Source organism: Herpailurus yagouaroundi, unplaced genomic scaffold (assembly GCF_014898765.1).
Source record: "Herpailurus yagouaroundi ecotype Mexico unplaced genomic scaffold, PumYag 162, whole genome shotgun sequence".
NCBI classification, from domain to species: Eukaryota; Metazoa; Chordata; class Mammalia; order Carnivora; family Felidae; genus Herpailurus; species Herpailurus yagouaroundi.
This window is the reverse complement of record NW_024412403.1, coordinates 14,366,589-14,380,259: the sequence shown is the minus strand read 5'-3', so window position 1 is coordinate 14,380,259 and position 13,671 is coordinate 14,366,589.

Sequence of the window (13,671 nt, the reverse complement as noted above, 5' to 3'; positions counted from 1 at the left end):
GTGTCACTAAACCTAATCCTCTCCCACTGGGCATGTCACTCTCTTATTGCAACCAGTCCCAGTCTCCTCACTCATGGATGTCCCAGTGGAACTTGTGGCTCCAGGCACTGAGGCCATCTTGCATTTTCCCACTCCCTTCTATCCTATGCATTGTTACCAATTAATACTTCCTATCACTGATTTCTTCTGCTTAAGGCTCTGGATTTCATACTGTGCTAATTCCAAATCTTCTGCCTAGATTACAGATCTTTCATAATATACCTCTTCAGCAACCATTCTAAACCTGTTCACCTCTCCAGGTCATGGTACTCATTGAATTATTTATTACATCCATACATACACAAGACACCAGTCATTTTCCAGCCCAGACAACTAATTTAATGCCCATTTTCATCTCTGCCTGGGTCCCCAGGTGGTTGCCCCATCTTGCACGTTTCCTTCTTCTCTAATCTATCAGGCCAGTTATTCAAGACCAGTGCAAGTTTCCCCTTCTACAGAATCTTCCCGTGATTACCAGAAGCCTCTGGACACCTGCCAACCTTCTTGTGTGTGTCACATAGCTGTGCCACTAATGCACTTGTTTGATTGCATTTGTTTGAGAGCCTGAGTTTCTGAAAATGTGGTTCATGGACCAGCAGCATCAACATCACTGGAGAACTTGTTAAAAATAAAAATTTCCGACTCTACCCCAGACCTACTAAATTAGAAACTCTTATGGGTGGGTCTCAAAAATCTATGTTTTTCAAGCCCTCTGAGTGATTACGATACACGCTGTCATTTGAGAACTAGTGCTGTGGATCAATCATCGAGTTGCCAGAGCAACATTTCTAGATAAAATAGCAGTGAATGACACAAATGATTAATTTACCAAGCTTTTATTTTTGAGAACATTCTGACCTGCTTAAAACAAGGCAAACGGTGATTAGCAATGTACTTTTTGTGATTCACAAAGCTCTAAATGATAATGGAAACAGTGCAATCATTCTTCTAAATCTAAAAGGTTTTGCAGTGAAGGTTAGTATTCCATGTTTCTTTTAACTTTTGCCTTGTTCTCCCCCAAAACTAGCTTTATCATGAAGCTCAAATTGGAACCTAAAGTATGAAAGTTATTGTTGAAAACTCAGTCTGGCTTCCACATACTTCAGAATATTTGGAAAGGTTTTAAGACCTGAACATTACATTTCAGTTAGCCCATCCACCACCCCTTAAGGATAACCTCATCTTTGGGGCTCTGAATAGGGGTGAGATCCAGAACAGAGACTGCAGATACTGAAGCCAAAGACACCAGAGAGGCCATTACATGCTCAGAAGGTTTTATGGGTAATTTAGGGAACTCAGTGTTGATCGGTAATCTGCCCAAGGGTCAAAATTGTACAAAGGGAAGCCATGAATCCCAGAGACTAAGCAGTTAATTTCATTTACACTTACTTGATGGTATATTGGTCCTGGTTCTTCAGAGAAATAGAAACAATAGGAGATAGATAGGTAAGTAAGTAGGTAGGTAGGTAGATGATGTATATAGGCTATAATAGGGGGTATAAATGATATATACACAATAGAAGAGATATACAGATGTATATATGAGATATAATAGGAGATATATACAGTATACGTAGGATACAGTAGGAGGTCTAAGAGACAGATTTGTTTTAAGTAATTGATCACATGATTTGGGGGCTGTCAAGAGCTTTGATGAAATCATCAAAGCAGACTGGAGACACAGGGAAGAGTTCATGCTGAAGTTTGAGTCCAAAGACAGTCTAGAAAATCCTCTCTTCCTGTGGTGGACTTCAGTCTCTTATGGCCTTCAACTGATTGGATGAGGCCCATTCACATTATGGAAGGTAATCAGCTTTACTCAAAGTCTAGTAATTTAAATGTTAATCTCACCTAAAAAATACATTCCCAGAAATGTCTAGACTGGTGTTTAACTGAACATCTGGGCTCCATAGCCTAGCCAAAGGGACCCATAAAATTAACCAGTGTAGATGGTAAAATGCCTGAGTCCTCAGCAGTTGTTGTAGGGTAATTCAGGTTCTCTACATGTATTTAACAACAGAGGGACTCTTTTGAATTTAACCTCAATCAAATGGAAAACATGTATTTCCAGGTGGCAGTAAGGAAAAAAAAAAAAAAAAGATCTGGCTTTTTGGGGGGAAGTTCTCAATTCCTGGTCTGAGGCACATTTTTTCTCCAGCAGGCTTTGAGGTAATAGGGAAGCTTTTTTCAATTATGAAGGTGGACTAAATTTCCTGGGGAAGCTTTTATAACATGCCAACAGTCTCACTTCAGACCAATTAAATAAAAATCTCAGGGATGGGGTCCAGACATTTGCACTTAACAAAAGCTCTCTAGGTAAGCATGATGTGCATTCAGATTTGAGAATCATTTACCTAAACAAAAACTTCCTATGCCTGTCCTATGTACACAATCATCAGGTGAATCTGATATCTTAATATTTGAGAAAAATGCCCAGTAAATAAAGGGTACAGGGGAGTGTGGTCGGAGCACGGAGTGGGAGGCTAGATAATATTATGAATTCATATGATCAGTTTAAAGAAGATAAAATGAAATTATATTAATTGATCTGAGAAAGATACTTGATAAAATTCAACACCCATTCATAATGAGAAAGTTGTTTTTTTTTTTAATTTTTTTTTCAACGTTTATTTATTTTTGGGACACAGAGAGACAGAGCATAGAGCATGAACGGGGGAAGGGCAGAGAGAGAGGGGGACACAGAATCGGAAACAGGCTCCAGGCTCTGAGCCATCAGCCCAGAGCCAGACGCGGGGCTCGAACTCACGGACCGCGAGATCGTGACCTAGCTGAAGTCGGACGCTTAACCGACTGCGCCACCCAGGCGCCCCAGAGAAAGTTATTGAGAAAACTGGTGAAGAATATCTTTTTCAAAACAGGTTTTAGTTGGAGAGTATTTATCTTTCTTTAAACAAATTTTGACATCAAATCTGTTGTTGAAACGCTAAAAAATTCCCACAAATGAGTAAACAAGACAATGGTGTCCAAAATCACCACTGTTTCTTTTAGCATTACTAGGTAATAAAGGGAAATAATGAATGAGAACTAATACAATCTACAGATGAGTTGGCTATTGAGTCAGAAGCCACTCAAAAATATTGTAAATAAATATGAGCTTATCAAAAGAGTCCATTATAAATAAATAAATCCAAATAAATACCAATGAAATCTGGTAGAAAATATACTAAAAAAAGGGTGAAGTAAGGAGACCGAGGGTCACCCACTTCCTTTATGCCAGGAGTTCCCAAACTTTAGTCTGTATCATGATCTCCTGGAGAGCTTGCTACAACAAGGTTGCTGGACCCCAACTGCAGGAAGGCTGATTCAATAGATCTGGGTGGGGCTTGAAAATTGCATTTCTAACAATTTCCCAGGTGATTCGAACACTACTGGTTTCATTTTATCTCCTTTAAACTAATCATATGAATTCATATTATCCTAGCAATCCAAGAAAGAATACCACTTAGTCAAGGGGCTTATAAAATGCAGTTGTAATTGTATTTGTTAATATTCTACATTTTTGCCTCAATAGTGAAAATACTATTTTTGTATTCTAGTTGACAAATTTTGAAACTTTCCTACCTTTTTCTATGATCTATAGATTATTCTAACTCTCAAAATTGTCTCTTCCTGAAAATCTTGTGTGGCTGTCTTTGCTGTCTGGATAACTCTCAGGAGTGGATGTTGCACAATTTCCTCAAGAATTCCATAGTTATTAAACTACAAAGCTCCTATTTTAGCAATATTCAGAAATTCTAAGAAAATAATAGATTGTCTTCCAGATCTATTTTTTTTTTAATTTTTTAAATGTTTATTTATTTTGAGAGAGAGAGAGCATGAGCAGGGAAGGGGCAGGGAGAAAGCAGGAGAGAAAGAATCCTAAGCAGGCTCTGCACTGTCGGCACAGAGCCCGACCCGAGGCTCAATCTTAGGAACCATGCGATCGTGACCTGAGCTGATATCAAGAGTCTGATGCTTAACCAACTGAGCTACCCAGGTGCCCCACATATCATTTTTTATTCAGTCCTCAGTTGACTGATCTACATCTTAAAGTAATTTTATTTTGTTTTGCTTTGCTTCTATCAAAGATACATTAATGATCTCCTTTCTGAATCTTGGTATATTTGAAAATCACTTCCTAATATCTTGATGCATGGGACAATATTGGAGGAGGGAGTAAATTCTTGGCTCAGCAACTCTTTTCCTCAACATATTGTAATCAGTGTTCTACTTCCTTCTGGTATCCCAGCTGTGGAAGAGACAGTGAAGAACAGAAATTGTTTTTGTTCTCTTCAGATGACATTTCTTCCGCCCAGTCCCATGTAGAAATCTAGGTTTATACTTGAAGTTTATTAATTCCCACCAGTTATGCCTTGTTACCACCACTTTTCCTTCATTTTGGTGGGCACCTGCAGTGCTTATTATCAATAGATTTTATTTCTTTGGCTTACTGAAGTTTCATTTACTTTGAATACTTTTCTTTCTTATTTTGAATCGTTTTCTTTAGAAATACCACTTCAGGGGCGCCTGGATGGCTCAGTCGGTAGAGCGTCCGACTTCAGCTCAGGTCACGATCTCACGGTCTGTGGGTTCGAGCCCCGCATCGGGCTCTGTGCTGACGGCTCGGAGCCTGGAGCCTGCTTCAAATCCTGTGTCTCCCTCTCTCTCTGCCCCTCCCCCACTCTCACTTTGTCTCACTCTGTCTCTCAAAAATAAATAAATGTAAAAAAAAAAAAAAGAAAAGACAAGAAATACCACTTCAGTTGATCTTGGAAAGCATCATCTCCTGGATAACATTTCATTGGACAGGGATCATCTTCTGACCACTTTCCTCCCCATGGCTTTTTATTTCAGATTCCATATATTTTCCCATGGCTGGCCTCTGTCACTGACATGGTTTTACTCCATATTAGTTATGTTTTTTACTTCGTTCATAGTTCTTTTAAAGATCTTTATTGATATCATTTCTTCCCTCTCTTTCCTATCTCTGCCAATATCTTTTCTTATCTCAATATAGCAACAGTTAATCTTTTATTGAGTTAGTGTTCCTAAGATTTTTTTTAAAGTGTTAAGCAGTACACTTTGTTTTCTAGTATAAATCTTTGGAAATATTACTTCATATACCTTTCCAGTAAGACATTCATCACCTTTGTTTTCACAAAATATTGACCCCAGTCCCATGCTGCTGTGTGCTTTTTAATCTCTTCAGAGAAAATTCATTCAAGGCTGTTATCTTTCATTAAGTCCCTGTTGTTTACCTGACGATATTCAAATACTTTCACCTTCCTGTTTGGTTTGAAGTCTGCAATTCCACCACCATCTTGCACTGAATACTTTTCCTTTCTTTCAGCGCTTTGAAGTATTTCCAAATACACTAAAGACATATGTGGAAAAGTATAGTGGTATTATGTGCAAAAGTTGAATTTTTAAATTAATGGAGAAACTCAGGAACCTTGTCAGAAACCACAAGCATATAAATATCTGGTCGAGGCAATTTGGTAGACCTCTGAGGGCAAATAACTCAAGTGATATCGCCACTGCAATCCTGCTCCCTCATCATACCAAATGTGTATGAGCTATTATCTCTTATCACAAAGGCTGCCAACATAACATTCACAGCACAACAAATGAAAAGATCCACTGTTTCCCCTTGCAAAACCTACTGCGCATAGAAGTGCATGCATGCTGATTTTTAAGTGTCAAGAATTAAACAAAACTTGGGTTTGAAATGTTTGAAAATCAAAGTTTAATTTGACATAAACCAAATAAGCAATACCACAGTAGCTTGGTTTATAAAAAAAGAACACAAAGATTATAGCAAATAACTTAGATCTGATACAGATTTTAAAATAGATTTCCTGGGGCACCTCGGTGGCTCCATCTGTTAAGCATCCAACTTCAGCTCAGGTCACGATCTCACAGTTTGTAAGTTCGAGGCCCGTGTCAGATTGTGCTGACAGCTCAGAGCCTGGAGCCTGCTTCAGATTTGGTGTGTGTGTCTCTCTCTGCCCCTCATTCTCTCTCTCAAAAATAAATAAACATTTTTTAAAAATTTTAAAAATAAAAAAAATAAAAGACTTCCTATGGCAAAGAAAGCTGGTTTAAGAAACTCATGCTAAGCTTCTGTTCCTAGAATATACTCGAGATCACAATGACACAGCAGAATCAACAAATATGAGAATTTTTTTTCCTGAATGTATGAATTTTTATGTCTTCTAAAAATGAAATATGGACTCTAAGAACTGAAATCTTTTTGTTGATAAGCAAGTACTTAACACCAAAATATTTAGAAGCGACTTGCAAACTTGTATTGAGAGGAAAAGCATTTAAATACGAGGCCAAGGACAGAAAGTGTATCTTAGAAGATCATGTCAACATATACAAAGTGTGTTGAAAGTCACAATATAGGAGAAAGATAAATGGCACCTTTGGTCACTGGTTGGTCTGTAGTCATAGCAACCAGACCTGTAGACACAGCAAGAGCAGGCTCCTTCCCACAGTCTTAACAGGAGCCCAGGGGTGGAAGCATGAATGCATTCATTCCCCACCCCACCCCCTTCCGGCAACAGGTGTAGAAACTTTATTTGTATTCCTCAAGGGCAGTGGGTAAATGGGAAATCTCTGTCCCTTTCCATCAATTTTATGATGGATTCTACAACTTTCCTTAAAAAAATTAACTCTTAATTAAAATAAATACACTTTGTTATCTACCTGATAAAAATAGTATTTTGGTAGTCTGATTTTTAAATCTTCTGGCTATGATGGAATTTGAATACCTGTTAATACATTTAGACATTTATATTTCCCCTACATGCAATATCTACTCATTTCCTCTGCCTAATTTTCTATTGGGTTTGTAGGCTTTTTGAATAATATTAAGACATTAACATTCATCTGTTATCTTCCGTTTTGCTCATCTATCTTTTTGTTCATAGCTTCTAGCTGTCTGCTCTTGGCAAAGGTATCCATTTTCTAAAAATGATATATGTATTCTCTTTGATTTTCTATTTTGCAGGGCTTTGTTGTGTTTTCTTATTTTCGTGTTTAGTCTTTAGTCCTTGCAGAATATTTTTTAGGTAGTGTAACTGTAATTGAAGATGCACATTTATTGTTTTCTAGACGGATAGCCTGTTATATGGGCTCTACTGTTAAATAATTTTTTACTGTTTTGTACCATAAACTTTATCACATATTACATATTAAAATGTACTTTTTATTTCTAAATTCCTTATTATAACTCTTTCTTCTATTTCCTATTCTTAAACCAAAATCATATTCTTTTTAATTTTTTTCTTGTTAAGTATTAGGGATATATTTTATGTACATTTAGAATAATCGTATTCAATGCAGAATCCACTAGACATCTTAACTTAAATATTAATTTGGAAGATTTACATTTTATGATGTCTTCCCATTGAAGTTGAAATCTACATTTACATTTTTTCAGGCTCTTTTCTTTAATAAGATATTCTATTATAGTGTCCTTCAAATAGGATTTTTCATCTTTCTTTTTTCTGAGAATTTTATAGTTATGCTATATTATAAAAATTATTTTCACCGTTTTATAAATCTAGTCAATTAGAAAATTGTTTTCAGTGTATTTTTCAGTGTCCATATATCTCACAAAATTCAGATTAATTTTCATACTTTTTGACTTTAGTATCTTGTGTTTAATCTGTACACAAGAATATAATCATCAAAAAGATCATCTTTCCCCAATGTTTTGCCTATTATTTTCTTCTTTTTCTATACCTGATGAGGATCATGATAGCTGCCAACTCTGTCTACTCCCTCATTTTAACTGAAATTGTTTTATTATTTGGCTGCTGTAGATAAAATACTTTTCATTGCTGTTGTTAAACTGCCTTACTATATTTAAATGGATTTCCTAGTTGGCATTTTATTTCAAATATTTTTTGGTAAGAATTATTTGATTATTTCAAAGACTTTATCTTGTTTAAGTATACAATCAGCACCAATACCCATAGCTTCTATGTCATTTGAACTATCTGGCTCTTGAGAAAGGGTGGGATATGAAAATTTCCAGAAAACAGCCCCATGCTCTTAAAAACCTCTGTGCTTTGATCAAGGGTATCTGCACTTTGTTTGCCACATAATACTAATTGCAAAAAAAAATTCTGCATTTCCACGGCAGAAATATACTCATCTCACAGCATGTCCTCAATGACAACTTTTCATGATAAAATATGCAATTGTGTTTTAATGTCTAATTACATTGTTTTAAATCCCTGTTGCATTTCATCTCTTAGAGTGAATTTAACTTTCTGACTACTGGTGCTCATTCTCAAGTCTTCAAAAGACCCCAAGTAGTAATTTTCTGACATTTTCAAATCCTTGTTTGTCAGCCTTTGCCACAATGTTTAAATTGCCAATATTTAAGAAACATGTGTTTTTCTATTTTAGAGCCCTTTTTCCCGTTAGTTATGATCACTTCCCTTTCCCCCACCGCAAGATTGCAAAAAAAAAAAAAAAAAAAAAAAAAAAATCGTTTCCCAAAAATTGGTTGTTCTGTTTTCAGAACTTGTCTTCCTAGAAAATTTTAATTCAAAATTGAAGCTAAATATGTTAAAGTGTAACATTTTTTATTAATACAAAATCTTTCCGGGTGCTTTATATTCCCCTTATGTATGGTCATGTCACCTACAGAAACAGTCACTAAGTATCATCCTATCTTCTCATTACGGAATACATGCTACTTCCTATACCTGAGATGGAATTAAGTTTTGATGGCCACCAGCTTTTGCCTCTTTTAAGAACTGGATTATATTACTCATCTCCAGGTTAATTCACAAATCTATATAATGTGGAAAACCTTTTGAAATCAGGGAGACCCAGATCGGAATCCTGACTCCACCATTTATAACCTTAAGAAATGTCTTTTTTGTTTGTTGTTTGTTTTTTCTTAAGAGAGAGCATGAGCAAGGAAGAGGGCAAAGGGAGAGAAAGAGAGAATTTTAAGCAGGCTCCACACTCAGCCTGAAGCCCTACATGGGGCTCGATCCCACGACCCTGGGATCATGACCTGAGCCAAAATCAAGAGTCAGACATTCAAACAACTGAGCCACTCAAGCACCCCAGAAATGTTCTTAAGCTAATTGATCGTCAAGTGAATACATGTCTGATAGTATGTACCCCATGTATTTGTTCAATCTCTATTAATTGAACTTTAATGAAGAAAACACATACAACCAAATCCTGAGAAAATTGATTATCCTAATGCAAAACCAACTATACTGTGATTGAAGCATTATACAACAAATTGTTTCTCAGAATACTGTATTAATTCAATAAACATGGGGTAACATATATTCAATTCAGTAATTATGAAAGCCAACACTTATACCTATAAAACTTCTGGCTTGAAAACATTTTATGGTTTCAATATGTAAAACAATTGAGATCCTTATTTCAATTTTGGTATCACCAAAAACATTAACATCATAGGAAAACAGGTTATGTTGAGACTGTGACTGTTTTTTAATATATTCAGAATTTAAAATCTTGCAACTGGAGAGTTAAGTGAATAAAAATGTTAATTATAAAATATCTATCACTAATTATGGAATATGTCTCAGAGGGTTGTGTGAATAAATGTATCAATTAATCTTTTAAAGATTTGATTACTGCTTTCTCTTTGCAACTTCCCATAGAGCAAAGAAATTCATTCTAACAAGTTTTTTATAATGGTTTATGTTGCGCGAATTGCCTTTGAAAATATTAAGTCTGAATCACCCCACAATATTGGGAACATATTTTATCCACATTTTCATACAAAGAAATTGATTTTTAAGGAGAAATTACATTACTAGACCAAAGTAACAAAGCTAATAAGTAACAAAGTGCTATGTCATTCTGCATACTTACTGCTCGCAGATGATCAGTTCATCTGTCTTTGAATAGTTACAGTAATGATGTCTGTTTCTCAAGGCAACTGAACTGTTGTGACCCACATCATATCTCATAATCTCTCAGCAATCCACAATGAGTAGATCTCGATATCCCTTCAAGAACTAGACTATTCATCATCATATTAATCCCTGACCACCGTCATGAATTATTTTGCAAATGCTTTACTGAATCTGGTCTCTCTCTTTTCCCTGCTCTGGGGATCATCTGTACAAATTCGCAGAAATCTGGAAATACTGACTCAAAGTGAAGGCTTCAAAGTGTACCTCAAATCAAAACTCTTCTTCCTGTTTCTGCTACAGAGTGGGGAATTATTTTTTTCTGGCTTTCCTGACCATATCATCCTTATTCAGGCTGCCTGAACCTCACTTTAATTTATTCTTTACTTATAGAATCACTAAATTTCAAAGTAGAAGTGAATGGAATGAATCAATTAATTAATCTCATGTTCTGAATGCACAGCTTTGCTCACTTCTGCAATAAGAGGAGATCCAAACTCTTGAACAACTTCTGGGTAGGGATGCCTAGAAGTCTACCAATTACAGGGTACCTAGGTGGCTCAGTTGGTTGAGCGTGCGACTCTTGATTTTGGCTGGGGTCATGAGTTCAAGCCCCACATTGGGCTCTATGCTGACAGTGTGGAGCCTGCTTGGGATTTTCTCTCTCTCTCTCTCTCTCTCTCTCTCTCTCTCTCTCTCTCCCTCCACCTCCCCCCTCTCAAAATAAATAAATAAACTTAAAAAAAACATTCCTCTAACCATTAAAAACATTTCTTGTGAGGTCTATTTGTCTTTAAATTCTACCCATTGGCTCTACTTCTCTTTAGTAGAAACGTACAATAAACCTAATTTTCTGCCATTACGATAAAAAGGCTTCTGAAATATACAGAGAGATATAAGTGAAGAGAGAACATGATAGAGAATCACAGACAGACTCTTACACATAAAAACAATATACAATAAAGATGTACCACCAATCATTGACAAAGGATGGACTGTTTAACAGGTGATATTGGAGAAAATGGCTCAACACAGTGAAAAATAAAGCTGAAGCACAACATATAAAGATAGACTCCATGTGAATTAATTATCTAAAAGGAAAATGCACAATTTGAAAGTAATAAAATGTGGAACATCTTTGACATAAAGGTAAAATAGGTCTTCTTAAATAAAGCTTCAAAATCACAAACCATAGAGTTAAAAATTTGTGTTCAGTTATGCACAATATGAACAAAGACAAATGACACTTTAGGCAACGAAGTCCAACAAATCAATAAGAAAAAGACAGAAACCCCATTGAAAAAAAATGGGCAAAGGATATGGAAGAAACAAAGTTTGATACATATTGGAAGTAATACAAAATATTCAAAGTTTTTAGTAATCAAAGAAATATAAATTAAAACAAGATGATATCACTTTCATTTATCAAATAAGTAAACATTAGAAGGTTAGATAATACCAAGTTTTAGCATAGATTTGAAAACATAAAAACTATAATTTTAGGGTTTTGAACTGGTGTGGACATTCTAAAAAGTAATCTGGTTTTTTCACTGCAAAGGCAACTGTCCACAAAACAAAGACAACCCTCTGAATGGAAGAAGATACCTGCAAATAATATACCCAGTAAGGGGTTGATATCCAAAATACATAAAGAACACTACAACTCAACAAAAACAACAACAAAAAAGTCTGATTAAAAAGTGTGTAGCACTGGATGTTGTATGAAAACCAATTTGACAATAAGTTTCATATTAAAAAAAATAAAAATAAAATAAAACTAAGCAAATGCCAAAAAAATAAAAATAAAAATAAAAGAAATTTAAAAAATAGAAAGGAGTAGAGGACCTAAATAGACATTTTTCCAAGAAAATGCACAGATGGCCAACAGACACATGAAAAGATGCTCGATATCACTAATTATTAGGGAAATGCAAATCAAAACTACAATGAGCTATCACCTCACACCTGTTAGAATGGCTAAAATCAAAAAGATCAGAAATGACAGATGTCGGCAAGAATATGCAGAAAAAGGAACCCTCATGTACCAGTGGTGGAAATGTAAATTGGTACAGCCACTGCGGAAAATGGCATGGAGGTTCCTCAAAAAAGTAAAAATAGAAGTACCATATGACCAATCACTCCACTATTGGGTATTTACCCCCCAAAATGAAAACACTAACTAGTAAAGATATATGCACCCCTTGCTTATTGTAGCATTATTTATAATGGCCAAGACATAGAAGTATCCATTAATAGACAAATGGATAAGGAAAATGTGGAATCCATTTTATTTTATTTTATTTTATTTTATTTTATTTTATTTTATTTCAACGTTAATTTTTTTTGGGACAGAGAGAGACAGAGCATGAACGGGGGAGGGGCAGAGAGAGAGGGAGACACAGAATCGGAAACAGGCTCCAGGCTCCGAGTCATCAGCCCAGAGCCTGATGCGGGGCTCGAACTCACGGACCGCGAGATCGTGACCTGGCTGAAGTCGGACGCTTAACCGACTGCGCCACCCAGGAGCCCCGTGGAATCCATTTTAGATAGATAGATGATAGATAGAGGTAGATAGAAATAGATAAATGGATATTTGTGTTTATAGCAATTTGAGTTTGGACAGGGCACAACAAAAGTTTGTCTTCTAGTTATAGAGGGTTAAGTTTATACTCCTCTGTTTATAACATGTTATTTGTCCACACTGGGCTCTTTTCTTTCTTTCTTTTTTTTAAACCTATTTATTCTCTGTTATTTTTCTTTTATTTTCATTCTCACTCTCATCCCTCATTTGCTGCCAGCCTGTATTTTATGTGCAACCATTTCATTTTATATAATACATTTTAAATTTATACAAATGACACATCTTTTTCTTTTTCGTTTCTTTTCCTTTTGCCTTTCCTTTTTCCTTTCCTTTCTTTTCCTTTCCTCAGATTGTGCCATTTGAGACAACACGGGTGGATCTCAAGGGTATGGCACTTGGTGAAATAAGTCAGACTGAGAAAGACAAATACATGATTCCACTCATAAATGGAATCTAAAAAATGAATAAACAAAAAGAAGAAGGATCAGAGCTATCAATATGGAGAACAAACTGATGGTTGCCAGAGGGGTTGGGCAAAATGTGTGAAGACGAAAGAGAGATATCGGCCTCCAGTTACGGAATGAGTAAGTCCTAGGAATAAAAGGCACAGCATAAGGAACACAGTCAATCATATTGTGATAGCAATGTAATGGGACAGATGGTAGCTACATTTGTGGTGAACAAAGCATAATGTTTAAACGTGTCAAATCACTAAGCTGTACCCCTGAAAGTAATAAACATTGTGTGTCGACTCTACTCAAATTTTTAAAAAAGTAACCTAGCCATACACATACCTGCCCCAGCAATTCAGATCCTGGGTTGATTCTCATAAAATCCCACAAAGGAACACGTGTTTACTGAAGCAATGTTATGATAAAGGGGACCTGAGGGCAGTTGTGTGAATCACCGAGATATTGAATGAGAAAAATCTTGTACATGCACTACGTAGATCTTGTATATACATGGTACACAGAGTGCCATGCAGCAATAGAAATAACATTCTAAATGTACACACAATAGTATAGATGGATCTGTCAACACAAATCATGCTGAGTGAAGGAAAAGGAAAGGAAAGGAAAAAGGAAAGGAAAGGAAAGGAAAGGAAAGGAAAGGAAAGGAAAGGAA